We start from the raw sequence: 16,305 nt of genomic DNA, 5'->3' as shown, positions 1-16,305 counted from the left end.
CTTCCCAGGACCAATTCCTCCATGGAAATGTATGGTTCCAGCAAGTTGTATTAATATTTCATTCATTCTTGGTTCCTTTTACTTATTCATTCATTTGACAAATGTTCTTCCAGCATTTATTATTTTCCAATAAGGTATCAACAAAAGGTAGGCGAGAAAACAAAATCACTTCACTTGGCCAGGGAAACAAGGTTGCAAGACTATGCAACAAAAAGTCCTGGGGTAATGAGTATGAAAAGTATTCTTTGTCAGGGTTTGGGTCAGGGAGAACACGCATCAGTGTCAGGCAATGCAACTTAATCTACATCCAGGTTATCTATCCTTAATGGTATACACAGGCACTAAGACAAGTGAGAATGTAGCTCCTGTTATCGGGGTTCATTTGGAATCATTTAGAGTGTGTTGAAAATGCGAAACTTTACTGTGATAGGCAGGATGCAGGTGATTTAAAAGGTGATTTAGAAATCCAGGAAAATCTCACCTCCTATCTAAAGACCCCATGACACATACACAAAAATCCTTTTGTAAATTAGACATAAAAACAAAGTTTAATTTTAGCCCCAAATAAAATCAGAGACCTCTTTAATCTTTCACCCAGTGAGATCAAAGCAATCACCCCCAGAGAAATGAGTCATAAATTGTCAATGATCCTGGGCAAAGAACATCACAGGCATTGTGAAGACCATGCAGTGTTCTAATTAGTGTTAGTTAGATGAGCCTTCACCTCATACCCACCTCCTTTATTAAATAAAAACATAAGATAAAATTCCAGAAGTAGAGAGGAAGTTAAAAAGAATGAGTAACTTATCAATGTAAAAGTGTTGTTCCTTCATAGGCAGGTAATTTTTCCCCTTGCCAAAGACATAATGGAGGAGAAAATGTGCAATGGATCCCTCTGGTCTTATAGCTCCTTAATCTTACCACTGAGACTCTTGTCTGATTTGTTCTGCCCTGCTCTACTCTTAGAGGCTAAAGTCATCTTAGGCAGGAGGATTGATGTAATCCCTACCAAAGTCCATTGGCTTATCATCATTCAATTCAGTACTTAACCTGTCACTGAACTTGTGCCCTGGTTCTAACATGATGACATTTACAGTTTATATTACAGTTCTAGTGAAAAATCTGTGTTTTACACAACCATGGGTTTTTAACATATTGTTATTAGTTCTTCTGGACTCTCATTCCATTCTAAATTGCAGCAGTTTTGGTGTGGACTCTGTTGTAGTTTCTTCCTGACATCAAGTATCCTTCTGTTTGGTTCCCTGGCTGCCTACACTTTCATAACCATGATGTCATCTGCCATGAAAGTCTGTTCCTTGACTCCAGATCACAGTTAGGTGATCTGAAAGAAAATCACTTACTATCCTTGAGATTCAATTCCTGCAATTGTAAAATGAGGAGGCTAGGAAAAAGTATTCTAATGTTGTTAATATGATTTTTCCAACTCTAGATATGTATAGAGAGTATTCTCATAGCGATTGCTAAAAGGGCTTGTTTCATTGTTCGATAATGCTATTTTGCCACTATATCCCAAATTGGCTTGTTCAAAACCATGAATGCAATAGTTTCTATGGGTGCATAACAAATCATAAACTCAATAATAAACTCAGCCGTTACAACTTACTTTTTCATGGGTTAGAAATCTAGGCATATCTTCTGGGTTTCTCACAAAACAATAATCAGAGTATAGATTGGGATTGTAGTATCAGCCAAGTCTTGAGTTCTTCTATGGGTATCACTATCTGATGGTAGTAACAGTTCCTTGTAGTTACAGCACTGAGATCTTCAGATTTTCATGGCTGCCCATGGCTCTCTGCAATGTGGCTCTACCCACTACCAGTGGCAGATTTGCTTCTTTGAGGGCAGCAGATAAGCCTCTGTTATATCCATTTTGACTGGCGGATCCTCTGTTAAGGAGCTCAGTTGATTTGAGTCAGACCCAACCATCACAATCTCCCTTTAGCTCAACACAAAACCAATTAATGAAGACATTTATATTTGAAAAATCCCTTGCCACATAATGCAACATAATCAAGAGGGATATATTCTATTCATGAGTCTAGCTCATATTTAAAGGTTGGCATGAATATCATAGGGTGGAAATCTTGAGGCCATCTTATAATTCTTCCTTCCAAAATAATCCTGTTAATCCTAGAAAGAGGTAATATTCTTCATTTTTCCACACTAACACTACCATCCATTGTTTACAACTTAACTAACTCATCCCAAATAATTCATCACATGGATTTAATATTATGCATGCTTGCACATATTTTAAAGAGTTTGATATAAAACATGGAGCTATAATTTCATGATGTGACTTTCTTCTAATGTTTTAAAGTAAACTTCAAATAAGAATTACAGACTTGCAGATTATTAGGCTGGGCAACAGCCCAATCAAGAAAATGGCTCTTATTGGCTAAACAAAATCTACCTACCACACACAAAATCACACAGTACACTTACATAAGGGAAGAGCAGTTTGCTCCCGTCTGTGTCATCTAAACTTATCCCTTGACATTTGGTAATTCATCTAGCAGCCAATTTCTAAGGTCCTCCTGTGGAGGATACATGGTACCACGTACTAATGGTTTTATTGAGAATATGTTTCCTTTGCTCTTTGAAGAGTAAAATCTATGGGGAAAAACATAAATCCAATAATACAGTGCAGTGTGAAACTGACATAACAGATATATTCAAAGAATGTAAGAGCACACAGAAAGTCCTCAACTCTAAGTTTTGAGGAATAAGCAAAGACTTCACATAAAGCTCACAGCTGGGCTCAGTCTTAAAGGAGGAGACAAAATTTCACAGGTGAAAAAGAGGAGTCATGAAGGGTTTCGTAGTTGAAGGAAGGGTTTCAGTGAGACACAAAGATATTTGGTGAATATTCCAGATGACATGTAGGTTAGGATGGGGTCCAACTATGAAGACCCTCATTTGCCAAGATACAGACACACCCAATAAGAAGGTTTTTATTTGTTCTGTCTTCCTGCAGTCTATTTCCCATCCTTCTTCTCAAGGTTCTACTTGTGGAACTCCTCGTTCTTCCCGCAGATGCTCATTATTCATAAATAAGTCCTAAACCTTTTAAGTTGTCATTTGGGGTCCTTTGGAATTCATTTACAAAATTATTTTTTCAAGCTTTATGATGTGAATCATCTTAGCCCATCCTTAGGTATTGTTTCCCATTTTACTTAGCATGAAAGCTAAACTTTGAAGAACCTTCAAGGTTGGACATACTCTGTTTTTACCTCTTGGTCTTAATCACACAACACATATGGTTTGGCTCTGACTGGAGACTCCTGGAAAGCCTGGAACTGCTGCAGCAATGGCTTCACACCTGCTGCTTTTCTTGGCTTGAAATGCTCCCCCCCCCCCCCCGCTGGGGTTCTCACAGGACTGGTGCCAGCTATTGTTCAGACCTGAACACAAATGTTAACTCCTTAGAAAGGTGTTCCTTCATTCTACCATGTAAGTAGCCCTCCCTCACATCACATTTGGACACATAACCTTATTCTTTTTGTTGGTGCATCTCCCTTTATGAAATTGTCCTTTCTATCCTGAAATTTTAAAATATTTTATCAGTTCTTATTAGAATGTATGCTCTTTGGTTGTGCTTCCTATTCTATTGCTAAGGACTACAACAATGCCTGCCTAGCACAAATTTGACAATGAAGGTTTGTTATAGGAATGAATGAGAGAAGCATAAATCTTTTCTTCCTTCATTTTTCAAATCTGTTGATCCTTAGGGGATGTTCTCAGTAGTGCCTAGAAGAGCTCTGCCTATCATTTTGTCTTTGCTTTTTCTCATATTGTTCCCTTGTATTTCCTTCCTTGTTATTATATTTCCTTCTGCTATAATTAAAGATAAGCAGAAAATTATGATAGATGCATATTTATATATTACAATTCTCACAGCGTCTTTGTGCATTTTATAGACATAACGGAGATTCCCTAATAGGTATCTTGTACTGACTTCGCCATGTTCTGGTGATAACTAATTTGGGTTCTTAACAAAACCATGTTCTCTAGAGCATAGGATGGATTATGCTCTACCTGTTTGCCACTGCTTTGTGGAAGGTGCTGCTGAAAATGCTACATATCATGCTACTTGTTGGTGTGTCTCCTTCAGGAGCAATTTTGCACTATAGATCACAGAACATATAAGAAGAATTAGTAAAGTTCAACTTAGATACAATTTATAGCACATCAGTCCAAGAGCAGAACTGTAGAACTGGGAGCCACACTGTGACCTCAAAGCAATTTATATTGACCCAACTAGGTTTCAATAACATCAATCAAGATGTGCTCTGACAGCTACTTGATATTTTTTGGCCATAGTGAGAATTTCACTGACATCTTTAGAGTTTTTCCTCATCTGTCTCCTTGTCTGCTGGCCTTTCTCCAGCATCAAAATCCATTTACAGCCAGATCAGTTGACTCAGGGGCATTTGTCTTTTCATAAATATGGTAGAAAAAGAGGAGATTTCAGGCTGCTTTTGATTCTTTATTTTATAGCACTGGCATAAAGATGCAAAAAAGCTGTCCCTCTCTTCGATAAAAATGCATCTTCTCTTGACCACCCAAGATTTGAATATCCTTTCCAAAGGAGATATAGAAGAATTGAGCAGAAGTTTATAATGAAAACTTCCTGAGTATTGTTTTCCTGTAAAAGAAAGGCCATTTTGGAACTGGAAATCTACTCAGATTCAACTGCATCTGTTCTGAATTTTTAAGAAGTAATTAATTGAGCTTATGCAAATTTGTTTTTCTTCCCCACTTTTGTCAAATGAACCTTAAAAATTACTAGGGGGAAAATGTCCAGTACAGAAATATAATTCTGTTCTTTATTTTTGTATTACAATTTCACTGCTGAATACTTTCTCTAGTCTGTCTGATCAAAATCATTTCTTTGGTTATAAATCTTGCAGTTTTCATGTATTTCTGACTTATACTCTACTTAGCTGTATTCATGGCTGAATCCTTTACTAATTTATATTTGTTTCATTTATTTAATGATGAAAATTCTAGTTACTGAATTTTAAGATGGACTTAATGTTCTTTGAACTCACTACAGTATGTTTCAAAATGCTACTCAGATCTTACAAATATTTACTGAACATCTACTATGTACTAGTATGGAACATAGTAGATGTACAGTTTATGTATTAAAAAATTAAAAAGACCATATCACAGCTGTCTAGTGGAAAATATGCATAGGAATTTGACTCCAAAGTAGATTTTTATTGCACTACAAAATTGTTAAATGATAGGCATATTATCAAAGCCTAGAATTTTCATTTGAAACAGTAAATATAAGTGTCATTTCTGGAACTAGAAGCCATCTACTTTATCTTTTTTTGCTAAAGAAGCAAAAACATCTTCACTGTATTTTAGAGAAAATATATTTGACTTTGGTCATAAAATCACTTACAAAATGGCATTGAAAAATAACTGAGATTACTAATAGGGCTTATGACAAACCATGTACTCTGATCAGCAATTCATCCTTAATATATTCGTTTTGTAAAACAACTCTTTGAGATAATCATGTATTTTCTCTCTTTACAGATTTAAAGATGTCAAATAACGTTCCCAAGGTCATCACAACGTAAGTGGAAAAGATATCCAAAATACTGTATATTACTCTCTCCTACATAAAACCAGCTTGCTTTCCATCAAGATAAATGAGTATAAAAAATAAATAACCTCTTGACCAACATTCAGGTAACAGTGTGGTCTTGGGCTTTCAGCTCCACATGCATACATTTCCCAAAAGACTTGAACTTACTTCAAATTATCACCAGGTGGCAGTGTATCAAACCTTAATTTAGAGTGTTAAAACTTATGCATTTGTAGTATATTGACAATTGTCTGAGATGTAAACTTGAGAACACTGAGTAGTGGATGTTTAAACCAAGAGGAACACTGAGAAAGAAGTGTTATAATATCATTAGTAGCTTAAATTCTAGACAATACATTTTTGGGTATGTACTTTCCCTTTTTAATGAATCAGAAAAATATTCTCTTTTATTTGAAGAGATAGGCCATATACCACTTTCGTCATTTTCTTATTTTCTACATGAGACGTAAGTGTGTATTTTATCCAAATATATTTATATGACTTGAAATTTTCATGATGGTTCTTATGTGAAAATGCTGAGTGGTTAAGACTATTTTTGAGTATGTACCTATTGCTTTTAGGAGTCATGATAGAATTCATCTAATAATGTAAATAAAGCTAGACATTTATAAGAATTATTATGGAGCCTTTAAAAAATAAATACTGCTTAAATTTTATTCATAAATTTAACTTTGAAATGATTAGGTGGATTATAATTTGTATTTTTAATATACACATGATCTCTTAATTAATCATCTCTTAATTAATCTTGGGTTAGTAGTATCCATCTTTAATCAAAATAGTTAAGATGACTTCTGTTTAAAAGACACAAAGTTGTAGATATATTTCAGATTTATTGATACAGAATGAACCAGAGGTGGCACTGATAACTTCATATGCTTTAAATGTAATATTTATTTTTTTTCTTCATGTCATGGGATTTTCTAATTACATTGAATAACAACAGGGAAAACCTTTTCATGAAGGTCAAAACAATATATATATATATATATATTTAAACAATATATATATATATATATATCCTTAAACAATATATATATATATATATATCCTTAAACAATATATATATATATATATATATATATCCTTAAACAATATATATATATATATATATATATATATATATATCCTTAAACAATATATATATATATATATATATATCCTTAAAGATACCAATCAGAGATTTTGGGCATAATAATTTTTCTCAGCTCTGTAATTCAGAATTACTTCCTTTGCTCTTGTGCAAATACTATTTCTCCCTCTCAAAATGTCACAAGTCCTTGTTCACCCTCTTCATTCTCTACCCTGCCTAGGCAGATTGAAGGAGCATTATAAAATTTTAAAGATAATTCTGAATTTAGATCCCTTTCCTTAAGCATGGATAAAATGAAATATTGGTGTTCTTTTGATTATCTTCAAAACATTTTATTCTGCTCTTCTTTGTGTGATCAATTATCTGACATTAGCAAGAAGAAAACAAAATTAAAAAAAAACACAAAATGTCTCAATTTCTCAATTTATCAATCTCTCAATTTGATGTGTAACATAGAAAGAAAAGTATGGTAGAAATGAATATTTGAATTAATGGAGAAAATGTAATTATTTTGTTGAATGTACATTAATGAAACAAAATTGCCAGTGTTTTATGTGTTTTGGCTTTAAACTCAACCATTATCTCAAAGTGCTTTTTTTTTCTTTTTTTTTTTTTTTTTTTGTAATGCTGCCAATTTACTGGGAGCAAATTCATCCAATGAATTCAATTTGTTTTACATTTTATTTCTTCAATTTATCTTGTGCATGGACTATTTCTCAAACTTAATTTCATGTGTATATTACATCTTTGTTCTATTTCTTCTTCTCTTAAAAATCTCCTTATTTTTTTTCTCCCTTGTTGTCTTTTAAAGCATGATATCTGCTTCCCAAAGGAAAGGGGAGAAGAAAACATGGAACACTATATTTTTGTTATTCCACTGAGTATCCCACTAAGTTTATTTATAGTCATCTAAACACAATTTTTACTTATTATTAAAAAATAGGAAAAAAAAGATCATGTAAAATTTTCTGAGACCATCTTTGGAATATCCATTTTCCGTGGGAAATACATTTTTTTTTCATTGCTACTAGGGATCAGAAAAAAATTCAATCCGGAAATTTTTTTTTATCACCTCCTAGAGCTACAAATTAAATTGTAATTCCTACTATGAGGCTGAACTTTAAGCTTCATTTATAATGCATTAGTCACCATTTCTCATAACTATTCACTCATAAAACTTGGCTACCAGAAGTAGGAGAAGCAGCATCTGAAACATTGAATTCTTTCTTCATGTGGTTTTTATGAACAAAGAGTAGAGATGGTTCTTGCAAGAGGTAACAGAGGGCTACAGTTCCTTAAGCTTTCCTGAATTATGTTTAAGCTAAATTCAGGATATACTTACAATACCCTTTATGGAGAATTAGCCACATCATTGTAAATATAGGCCTTTTTAGATAATAAAACTAAACTGTCATATACTACATTTGTTTTGTGAATTATTAATACTGCCTGGATTCCTTAACCTAAACTAGTTGGAGAGAAGCATCATATACTTGTATCATTTAGCTCAATGCAATGTCTGGGTCTTCTATTTTGTCAAATAATATCTTTTGTCCTGTGAAATGTATTCTATGACAAATAGTCTTGCTAAGTTTATTTATAGCCATCTAAACACAATGTTTATAATTGTATACATTAGTTTAATTTTATATTTCTTATAATTTCTTATAATTTAGATTTATTTTTAAACTGATACCATGCAAATTCTCATGAAGATTGAATAGATTTCATGACATAATAATGAAAACAACAATCACACTGAAACCATTGAAATACTCTGATATAAGAGTTGCCCACAATGTGTTTTTTAATTAACATATTTAAAAATAATTGTTTCAAAGTTCATCAGAATTTTATTATTGTACTTTAATCATATTCACTCTTTGAAAATTTTTAAATCTATGCAAATGCTGCGTTCATTTTGGGACAAAAAAACCCACACATACTTCAGCAAGATTGGCTAATTGTTAACACTGTGTTGTGTTTGTTCTGTCTTGTTCTATTTTATCCCCCCAAGATACTTGAACGTATGCTGAGAGTAAATTAGAGATATCATGACCTTTGCTGCATGTGTCTCTACCATAAGACATTTGATTATATAAGTACAATATTACTATCATACTCACAAATGTAATTACATCAAACTAAAACCAAACATCAAACTAAAAAGCAAAGCAAGGGAAATAATCAAATGAGTAAATATGCAAGCTACAGTCTAAGAGAAAATATTTACCAACTATTCAGTTGACAGAGGATTAACATCCAGAATATAAAAAGAACTCAAAAACCTTGACCAGGAAACAAATAATTTGATTAAAAAATAGACAAATGATCTGACTAGGTACTTCTCAAGATAAGACATAAAAATGGTCAATAAATATGTGATAAAAGTTCAATATGATATATCATTGGGGAAATTAAAATCAAAACTACAATAAGCATTTTGCATATGCATAAAATGGAACATCATTTAGCCTTAAAAAAGAAGGAAATTCTAGTCACAAACAAATGACTATTATGTGATATATTATGTACAAAATACATAATATATAAATAATTATGTATTATATACCTTATATATGTTGACAAATGTGACTATATCAAACTAAAACTAAACATCAAACTAACTATATACCTTATTACATAAGGTATATAATAGTCAAAATCATAGAGAAAGAGAGTAGAATGGTGGTAGCCAGGGGGTATAGAGAAGAAAGGGTTGTTCAATGAAGACAAGTTTCAGTTACACAAGAAGAAAAGAGTTATGCAGATGGATCTGATGAGGGTTTCACAACACTGAGAATGTGTTTAATACCACTGAACTGTGCATGCAAAATTATCAAGATGGTAAATTTATATTATGTGTATTTTACCACAGTAACAAATGAGGAAAAAATCATCAACTATCAAGCCATGTAGGAAATGTAGGAACTTATAAAGCATATTGCTAAAAGAAAAGTAATAAGGGATCCAAAAACTACTGCAACAAGCAAAGTTTTGACAGTGTCTTTTTCTTCTACTCTGCTGAGATCACACTGTTCTAAAGCGTATATATTTAAAATGCACAATTTGGTGGAGGTTGGCATATGAATATACCTGGAAAACCATCCCCAGATCAACATAATGAATGTGTCCATCACCCACAGAGGTTTCTTCAGGCTCATTCATAATTTCTCTCTTCTCTGACTCATCCCCAGCCTGTGTCCCCAGGCAACCACTGATCTATTACTCACTGGGATCACTTTGCATTTTAAAGAATTTTTTGCAAATAGACTTCAAATATGTACTCTTGTTTTATCTGACATTTTGATTTGGCATAATTAATTTGAGATCTGTCTCTATTGTTGTGTTTATCACACACAATAATTTCTTTTAATTATTTAATCAATTCTTTTTAATTACTAAATGTTTTCAATAAATTGACATGCTGCTGTTTTATATCTATTCATCTGTGATAGACATTTGAAACAGTTTTCAGTTTTGGACTATTGTATATAAAGCATTTTAGGAACATTTGTGTATAAGTCTCTCTATGTATATATCCTTACCTTTATTTACAATATATATCCCAGGGTTCAATGGCTGGATTATATAGTAAGTATACATTGAACTTTTAAAAAGCTGTCAAATCTTTCGGAGTGGTTGTATCAATTTATATACTCATTAGAAGTTGTTGAATATTCTTACTAAGACTTAGTATGTCCACCTTATTTTTGTCTGTTGTCTGTTTATTTTGGCCATTTTAATGGTATCTCATTTTAATTTAAACTTGCATTTTTCTAAAAATACAATGATGTTGAATATCATTTATATGAATAACTGATGTTCATATAACTTCTTAGGTGGGTGTCCAAATCTTTTGCCCATTTTAGAAATTGGTTTCTTATCATCTTATTGGATGTATTCTTTAAGTATTCTAGATAAGAGAATATTGAGGAATGCATATATATTTTGCAAGTATTTTCTCCTGGTAGTGACTTTTTCTTTTTTCATTTTCATGAGAGTATACTTTTAAAGAGAAATTATCAGTTTTGATAAAGCCCTAGTTTATCTTATTTTCCCCTACAGCCATATATCTGGATGTATACTTAAGGTAGAGTCACCCTATCCAAGATCTCAATGATATTTTCCTGGTTTTTCATCTAGGTATTTTATAGTTAATTTTAACTTTTAGGTTATGAACCTGTTAGATCTAATATAAAATGTAAAGCATGATTTAAAATTCGTTTATTTTAGATAAAGCATAATTGAAAATAAGACCGGATTACTTACTTTTTGAAAATTATAACTATATGTGTCTCATCTTTTGAAAGATACATTTTTATATATTAAACTTTCTCCTCTAGAAATTAAAATGGACTATGGTACATATTTTCTATGGTACATATTGGCTGGAATTCGTGACTATAAGTTTTAACCCGAGTTTAAAACTCAGTGGCATTCTATATAACATAAAAAATAACAATGAGTTTGTTAAAACCTAGGTGGTCTTCAACGAGTTTTACTCATTCTTCAATATTCATTGAAATATAAAATGTTTTCTGAATTTTTATAACAAAACAAATATCTTTTTTCTGTCCATTTTCCCTTAAATTAACCTCAAAACTACTTCCAATGCAACAGACATAGATCAATGGCACAGAATAGAGTTCAGAAATAATCTACATAATAGGATCAATTGACTTTTGACAAAGGGCCAGAGCAATTGAGGATGAAAAATTGCCCTCAAAAAAGTTGTGCTCAAAGTAACTTCTTGATTAGAATTCTGTATTTTTCCTATAAAATTAATCTTTTGTCATTTTCAAGTGTAGAACGGTATATTACCATTTAGAAATATTTCCTGTACTTGGATTTATTGGTAACTGGGGAGAGACGTACACACTGAACTCTAATGAGCAGATGCCTCCTTCTTTCCCAGTTGCCTGGCACAGTAGTTTGGCTGAACCAGACCAGTTCAAAGAAATACAGTGAGACCCTTGCTGTTGGACAGGCTGCTACCCAAATGCTCTAGCTTGAGCTACCACAATTTTTCTGTATTACATGTTAAGCCAGAATTGTCTAGGTTACCTAGACAATTGGATGTCTCCATCCACTCTTAGCCTGACTTGTAAATATCCGAAATAGGGTAGAGATAAGTATTTTTTCTTATTTTTAAAATTTTTCATCTTAAAATTTTATTAAAGAGATAAGTAACTTCAACTTGAGTTCTCTACATCACCATCCAAACAAAAGAATAAAATCATGCTTCCCCATAGAAGGACCATGGAAGCAGGGGACCCTGTGTGCTCCTTCGCTTATATGTTATTCTCAGGAAATCTTACCATGACCTTAGGGCTCATTGGTAATAGCATAAAAGGAGTGTCAAGTCAAAACCTTATTAATGATCTAGGTTCTGCATACATCACAAAAGAACATCTGAAAATAAACAAAAAAAAATCAGCATTCCCTTTGAGAATGTACCTTATCTATGAGTAGGTGATTTGACAGTGAGAGACACCTCTCTTTCCACCTGAAGCTGTAGTGGTCTCCACAGAGACCTGTTTTTCCTTATCTTCTTCTTTTTGACCTGTACAACACTCAAAATTAACTAAAACACACCTTACTTGGACCTTTTGGGACCTAACTCCATGTATGACTCTTTCTTACTGCTTTTCATTTCTGATTGTTGGTATCTTGCTCTCATTCTAAATTCTGCATGTTTAGATTCTTCCTTTCCCTGATTAGTTTTGTCACATTTGGATTTTGATCCTTCATTTTGCTTTCAAAGAAGCTATAAGGACCATAGGATTGTGTTTATTATGTAATTTTCATTTTGTAAAAGTGACCAAAAAAGAGAAACCGATTTCTCAAAAAGGGCCAATAAAGCCAAATTGTGATGTGAATATAGTAAATACTAAGAAAATAGAAATATGCAGAAAACAATCAGGAAAATGGGAAGTAATTATATCTTGTCCCTTGGAGAAACTCAGTTGAAAAATTTCTAAAAAAGAAAAAATACTAAGAAATTAATTACTAGAAGGTTATAGACATCCTACCAAGATTCAAAGAGAAGCAATGAGAGTAAGAATCTTCTCCCTCCTAAACCACAAGCTTCTGGACTCAGCTGTTTCCTGTCAGTAATATAGCAGAGTGAGAAATACCAAAAGCTTTATGGGAAAATCAGCAACTATAACAGTGAGTAAGGGAAAAGTCTTAGAAATATCTTCTCATATAAAAAAGATTTGGAGAACAAAAAAAAGATTACATTAATTCATTCATTTCCTTGTAGTGATTTAGCATTTGTAGAAGAATAGATGAGTTTAGGCATAAAGTGTATATATTTGTAGGTACAGATTGTTGCTTATTAAGTGCATGTTTGAATAATATTTCTATTGCAATAAACCCAAATTCCATTTCTAACATTTTTGTAGCATCAGGAGCATTAAATTAAATTAGAACTAACGAAAAAGCTTTTATATGTTCTTCTCCCTTAATTCTTTATATCTAAACTACTTTCAGACTAAGTATGATTGAGAAGATATAAGAAAATATTTTTAGTTGGACAGAATTTAACTTTTTGCTTAGGATAACTTTACTTGTTACTCCTCTCAATATAAAGTATTTTAACTGAGGTTATTTTTCCTTAGTTCAGCACAGTCTTAACAGCATTCTAAAAATGAAAATAGTTTAAGAATATACATTGGTATAAATGAAGTATAGCTTAATGGAATAGTAATTTTTTGGAGTGATTGCACACCAAAATTCTGCCCATATGTTCCATATGACATGCTCCTTTGTAAATTTAATCATCAACTTTTTAATCAGTGTTTATATTTAACTATAGAAAGCCTCTTGCTAAGCTTACTTTTATGCTATTGTTACCACCTGACATTTTCTAAAGTATCAACAATAGAATACAAATTCCCTTCTTCAATAGGCATTATCTGGCATTTGCTCTAGTAAATTCCAAGACTTAAAAGAATGTAAGAGTTGGAAGAAGCAATGAAAGCCATCAAATCTTATTCCTAGTGCCTTTATTTCACAAAATATATAGGTTATAAAGATTTGTACATGATTTTTCCCTTTAGATATCTTAAAATTGTATGATTAGAAAAGCATTGGATTATTAAGCAAAATAAGTTTTATGTTTTCCTCTTTTATTATACATAATATTATACATGTTAGTATTCAGTTTTTATCATTTTAAGAATGTATATAAAGGTTGCTTTACATTATCTTCTGGAAAATTATCAGCTCTTCTGGCTACTAAAATGCTTGTGTATTAAAGTTTTGCATACTTTCCTCTTAGTTTTTTTTTTGTCTGTGAAATATCAGTCACTGATAATAAAATGATCATTAATGTGGGTATTTGAGACTTAGAGTAATACTGACAGAACATTATAACCTGAGAAGTTGTTTTCAGGTCATTGCATGCGTTTGATTTTCAGCAAACAGGTTGATCTTAAACAAAGTTATCAGTTTGTTCTAGAATACGTAAGATCATTTTGTTGGATGAAGTTTGAGCATTTCAAGTTTTAAAGAGTATGAAGGAAGGGAATTGACTTTGTTTTCCCTTATAATATCTAAATCAAAAGAGAAACTAGGAAATGTGTTAAAGTTTTGACATTTTCTCAGTTTGATTGACTTAATCTTAAAAACTGTATTCTTTAATAATGTGAAAAAAGGTCTCCTGAAATCTTTAATACCAAATATTTATACAAAAACAGAATTTCCTTTTCTCTTTAAAATGATGATTAATTTAAATTAAGTTATTCATTAAAATGAAAAATTAGTTTGAAAATCTTAAAAGGTACTGAATTATTATTGTTTACCTCTGTATACTCTGTACAGGTGACAAAGTGTCCAAATCTCCTGAGAATTATATTCTTTACTTTGTGTTGACTTTTAAATGTTTGGATTATTTTTTTTAAAGTTTCGTTGGTATGAAAGAGCCACCATTCCTTACAATGAAATAAGATATCTTGTGTTTTATTTTTAAATATGTTATGACACTTTGATTAAATAACCAGTATTGATCCTATTTTAATCAAATAGCCATAACTCATTTGCTAATTCTTTCCAAGATTAGGCCCTGAAATCATTCAAAATTTTATATATATATATATATATATTCAATCTCATTCTCAAAAAATTTCTGCTTCCCTCTGATGCTTGCAAGAAGGACCCGCCCTTAGTGATAGGCTGGGCTTTTTGTTTTTAACAAAGATGCATAATCTCAGAACCTCATGAAAATAACTATAGCAGCTATTTGTTCATAGAAGAATGGTTCTTGAGTGCCAGTCTCAAAGCTGACATCATTTAAATAGCCTCCTGATTGTCCTAGTGGATTGTGTTAGGATTCTAGGGCTCATCTTGTTCTGAAGCTGACATGCTTAATGATGGAAGACTTCTGACCCCTGATTGAGCTTAACATAATTAATTAAACAGAACTGAATGAACTAATGCTGAGGTTATTTGCTCAAAATAGTGCTGTTTTATTTTCAATGACTTACTACCATGCATAACTGAATAAACTTTGTTCCTTTCTTCTTAATTGAGTATTGAGTTGTTAGGTGCTTTTAACCTTACATTACTAGATTTTGCTTTTATAAAATAAATGAAATAATTTTAATGATATCCAATTATCCTTGAACCTTCTCCTCCAGATTTTAGGAACAAATGCTTTTATTCAGTTACCTTAATTTCCATGCAACATGTTATTTGCATAAATGATAAGAGAATCTGTTTTCTTTTAACCAATATATAATAGGATGAAGCAAGTGTGCAAATGAGGTCATAGCTGGAGAATTATATTTGAAAGTGATTCACATTTAACAAGATATGTGAACCCCATTTTAAATAAAAAGAAGTTAATTTTACACACAGAACCTGTAGAATATCTAAGAAAACATGCTTTGTAACTGACTTACATGGTCCTCATTTTAGAGATGCCACCGGGGATACTTTCCAACAAGTTAGGAACCATGGGTAATTTTGTGAATCTGAAAAAGAAAGAAATTCAAGAAAACATGCAGATACTGTAGATGAAGGCTAATGGGAAAGAATGTCTTATGCTGGGTTTTGTGACCTTGAGATAGAAGAGCAAATAATAATGGCTGTTGAAGAAGCAACCTAAAACTCTTAGGAAATTTTCTAGAGTAAAATTGATTCTCTGGCCTTAAGAGTTACAGAGTAAACACAAAGAGGATACTATGCTTAACACTCTTGCTGCACCTAAGTAAATAATCAGGTCAAATATAATGAGACCGACCTTTTTAATGTAACCATGAAAAATTGTTATAGATTACTTGTGACTATAAGACTGTTAAGAGTCTTGATTAAAGGGCTCAGACTAGGTGAACGGGCATGTCAATTGTAGATTTTTGTGCAGTTCAGATGTAAATAATGTCTGTCTACTAGATTACTCTTCAGGTCACTAACCAGTTTTGATACAACCCAACAACTCAATACTCAACAACTCATTTGTCTCAATATGTAAGACTCTCGATATGTTAATTAATTCTTTGCCACGTGTCTCTTCATCTTGGAAAACCTTTTCTTCTTCCTGAATGCAAATTTATAATAA

The sequence above is a fragment of the Spermophilus citellus genome, assembly GCF_964194105.1.
Source record: "Spermophilus citellus genome assembly, chromosome: 12".
NCBI lineage: Eukaryota > Metazoa > Chordata > Mammalia > Rodentia > Sciuridae > Spermophilus > Spermophilus citellus.
Note: the sequence above shows the minus strand (reverse complement) of the source record.